Raw genomic sequence first — 4,951 nt, forward strand, 5'->3', positions numbered from 1 at the left:
TACTCGTTTCATTCATATTCATTCGACTACAGCATATTTAGGTAGTTACTCAAAAGACCCTTTAAGCAGGTGCCTTAACCCTTTTAAGTGTCTTGACCCACTATCTGAAGTGCCCACAGCATCCAAGAATTTAATTTATTTTTTCTCATGTAACGGTAGAGAATCTTTTTCATCAAGGTAATAAAATGAAAGAAACATGAAATTTGATGAAAAATTTGTGAAATTACACTTTTCAAATTTTGCTGTGTCTCCAACATTTACACGTCAATGCTTTTTGCCCACATTGTCTTATTTTAGGCCAATTGCATTGTTCCAGTAGACCAAATTCATAGCTATTTCACTAATATAACTTCATTTTATCAATTTACCATAAACCTCCCAGTCGACTATTTCAATTGCCCAGTGAATTGATCAGAAATGATAATTTCACAAATTTCAGAATAGTTCAGGATAAACAGAACAGGCATTCCTGGCACTAAAATAACATTACCTCTACTCATTAGTTACATTCCCTAGTTTTACACATGAATTCCATTTTTAATATTTATTCACAAAAAAAAAAATTTACTGTTATGAATTATTGTAATGTATAAATATCTGCATTTGTGAATGCACATTGGACGAGTGAGGTGATTTATTGACTCTGGAATATTGGCAAAAATCAACCATTACTGCTACTTTGAGCTCACTTTCAAGTTACTTTTGGTCCTGAAACCACTCAAAATCATCCCTATTTCTGTAACATATCTTCCATTTTATTATCAAAAAGAAGCTCTGAACCTACGAGCCTCGTCAAGGGGGGCTCCTTGGCGTGGTGAAGAGGCTCCTGGTCTGAGGAATTAGCCCTGTCGGTCTTCTTCCTCAGACCGAACCTAATTACCCCCCATTCTCCCCTCCCCTATCCCATCCTAGCCATCCTCCCCTTTTTCCATTCCTCCTCCTCCCCACCCCTCCCTTTTGCCCTTCCTCTTTTTGGCCTTTGAGATTTCTCCCACAGGCGCGCTAGTTCCTAGGTAGGGGAAAGGACACCGGGGTCCATCCCATTCCGTTGAGGTTCTTGGCAGTGGCGTAGTTTGCCGTGGAATCTGGATTGCCTGGGGGATGTCCCAATCCCTCTCCGGTATCCCGGAGTAGCTTTGGGGGTCTTTCGGGCGACGGGTGTATCTCTGGAAGCCACCTTTCGGATTCCGGGGTTGGTGGCCGAAGGAGGTACGCTTTGTGGTGGATATCCGGCCGCCCTCTCTTTTGTCCACCAAGGTAGCTCGGCAGATGTGAGGTTGCTATCCCGGATTGCTGGTTTACTGGCATGAAGGGTAGGGTATGGCACGGGTTCCATGCTGCATCTGCGCTACTAGCGGTGCTGAGGTCCTCTTGGGCGCGGAGGGAGATTTCCGGCCCTTTCATTCCTCCTGGGAACTATTCCTCCCCGCTCCCCCCTTTTTTTATTCTTTTTTTTTTATTTTTATTTTCTTCGCTTTTTGTTTTTAAGAAGAAAAAAGAAAGAAAAGGAGTAACCTAACCATGGCAGCCCTAGTCCATGAACCCACTACCCCCGGGCCCCTTCTTGATACCGCACCCCATTCTGACCCTGCCTTGTGTTTAGACCACTCTTCGGACACTCCTGATGCCCCTGTACCTCTTGCTGGTGCTGTTTCCTCACCCGCTTCAGGTACCGGGGCTTCGACTGACTCCTTCGATTTGTCTGAATTCCGCTCTCCTTTGACTATGCTTCCGGCTTCTCCCTCTACGGTACGGCAATTTTCGAATCGCCCGCCCATTTCACGCCGGACCAACTCTGGTCCTACTTCTAAACGCCAACGTCAATCTCCTGATGATGCTCCTTCGTTACCTTCCCATTCTACTCGGAAAAGACCGACATGTCAAGCACTCCCTCTCCACGCTCAGTTTCGGACCACACAGTGGACTAAATTCTTTACTTTAAGACCGACTTCTTCTGCCTACCTTTCTGACCATAGTATTGGCAAAGCGCTCCTGCGTCATGTTGGTAGAGATATTTCATTTCATGCTCTCAAGAGCGGTATGCGCATCGTCACTGTCCAGAATGCTACCCAAGCTCATGATCTTTCTCTCCTTTCGAATATCGATACTACTACTATCACTATTGAAAAACATCTTTCTCTCAATTCTTGTAGTGGTACGATCATTCTGCCCCATACCATAGTCCAACAGAATTTCCAGTCATGTGGCAATGACATTTTTGAACAGCTGGAACTCCAGGATCTCCTAATCCTCAAAGTAGACACTTATGTCCTTCCTGCCCGGGGGCGGAGACGTTACCCTTGCAATGTGGCTCGTTTAACTTTTGACAGCCGTGAACTCCCGTCCTCTGTATATGTCGCGGGACATCGGTTACAAGTTCGAAAGGTGATACCTACACCGCAACAATGTAGAAATTGCTGGCGTTTTGGTCACCCAGAGAAATATTGCAGATCTATGGCCGAATGCCCAGTCTGTGGTGCCGACGACCATTCTAATACATCTTGCAGTCAACCTCCATCTTGCCTTAATTGTAATGAAGCTCACCCTTCGTACTCCCGCCGTTGCCAGGTCTACTTAAATGAACGAGAAATCCGTTGCCTCAAAGAGGCAGAAGGTCTCCCTTATGCTATGGCAGTTACTCATCTCCGCCTCCAAGGGAGACTACCCCATGTTTCTTATTCTCGTGTTTCCAAACATCCCCCCACTTCTGGGGTCCCATCTTCTGCAGCCTCCTCTGTTGTTACCCCTCCCATAGCCACTACGGCATCTAATCCTTTTGCTGTCCTTGGCTCTGACGTCCCGACTACAACTCTGTTCTCACATCTTCGCGTCATTCCTCACAAGCCCCAGTATCGACAAGACCTCGTACGACACCTAATACCAATCGCCCCTCTACTCAGAAGTCCCAAAAAATCCACATTGCTCAAATCTTCTTTGCCCCTTCCTTCCCTTCTTCCACCTCCACATTTTACCTTTCCAGTCTATGTACCTAGTTCTTCCCCTCTCTCTGGCTCTATTACAAGTGTGGAGATTCACCCTCCTCCTCGTACTATGCCTTCCACCCCCGTCCCCTCCCAAGTTTCTCCCTCTTCTGCCACCTCCCAGGTTTCTGCCTCTTCTGTCCCCCCCCCACACTTCATCTCCAGTCCCTTACACTCTTCCCTCCCCCTCTACTTTGGTACAGTCCATTACTGTCCCAATCTTTACTCACCCTCCTCCTTCTATCTCCAATATGGTCTCCCATACATCTTTGAATTCAGAAACACTTGAAGCCATTTCAGAATATATTGCAGAGACTAAACCTTCAATGGACACTGAATCACTTCCTGTTCCTTCTCTTCCCTCTCCTCCATCTTCACACCCCCATTCTTCGCAATGCTCCGTTCCTTCGCTACTTGAACGTCTTCCAATGCCACCACACGTTGACTTTTCTAACCCCTCTAGTCCGTAGGTGCCTTTACCTACAGATTCCTGATATTTACTTCATCGCCAATCATGGCCTGTTTACAGTGGAATATCCTCAGGGGTAATCGGGGTGAGCTTCAGATGTTGCTTTCCAGGTTTTCCCCTGTTGGTGCTTGCTTACAAGAACCAAAATTACACTCGGCTGTTTTCCAACCTATCTCGGGCTATAATGTATTGTATTCTTCGGATCCTTTCTCAGATGGGACCTTTAATGAAAGTGCCCTTCTTCTACGCAATGATATTCCGTACTGTCAACTATTTGTCCATACCTCGCTGCATTACACTGCAGCCAGTATCCACTTGAATAAGTGGTTTACAATATGTTCTTTATATCTCTCTCCTTCTCGAGCATTTTCTATCCCAGACTTTGCATTTCTTGTTTCATCCTTACCACCACCACTTCTGTTACTTGGTGATTTTAATGCCCACCATTTCCTCTGGGGGGGGGGGTCTCATTGTGACTCACGTGGCATCCAGTTGGAGGCTTTTCTCGCCTCTCACCCCCTCCATGTTTTAACCCTTTGAGGGTCGACAGGCCCTCTCCGAAACTCGTTCTCAGGGTCGGCCAAATTTCAAAAAAAAAAAAAATTATTTTTTCTTATGAAAAAAGTTTTTTTTTTCTAAACATTATAGGATAAACAAAAAAAATTTACCATCAATACTTACGGAGATATGGATGCATGAAGTTTGCAGAAAATGAGCCGCGTATGGCAACAGCGGCGACTGCCGCTCACCCGGTAAACTTTAGTTTACTTGTATTTGAAGGTTTGTTGTTTTTTTCACTATTTTATTTTTTCACATAACTTATGTGGCCTGTGAGACCAAAGTAAGGTGCAATGTACATTTATACACTCGTTGTATACAACACAATAAGCACACAAACATAATTATCAATATATTGTTTACAAAACTTGTTTACAAAAACAAACAATACAACACATTGTTTATTATTATTGTTCTATAATATATATACCAATATAGTCACTGAACATATTCCTATTAGTTCTGCAGCTTGTGGAACTCTGAAACATGGTGTCATACACAATGGTGTTTTATCTTTCTCCCTCATTCTATCTCTTTCAATCTCTCTCTCTCTTTCTATCTGTCTGTCTATCTCTGTCTCACAGGTACACATAAATACAAGTATACATAGTATAAATTACCTAGGATAACCCAAGAAATCCAGACAAAGTGCTATACTCTGCTTGAAGATGTGAGTAAAAGTGATGACACAGTCTTGTGGCTCTCTGAGACAGAGAGCTAGACGGATAGACAGATAGACAGGGAGCTTGACAGACATACAAATAGACAGACAGAAATGTTAGTGTACCAGTACCAGTGTACTAGTGTTCCACCCTCCTCCTCCTCTTCTTCCTCTTCCTCCTCTTCCCCCTACTCTTCCTCCTCTTCCCCCTACTCTTCCTCCTCTTCCCCCTACTCTTCCTCATACTCTTCCTCTTCCTCCTCTTCCTCTTCCTCCTCTTCC

This window comes from Cherax quadricarinatus, chromosome 5 (assembly GCF_038502225.1).
Source record: "Cherax quadricarinatus isolate ZL_2023a chromosome 5, ASM3850222v1, whole genome shotgun sequence".
Taxonomy (NCBI): domain Eukaryota; kingdom Metazoa; phylum Arthropoda; class Malacostraca; order Decapoda; family Parastacidae; genus Cherax; species Cherax quadricarinatus.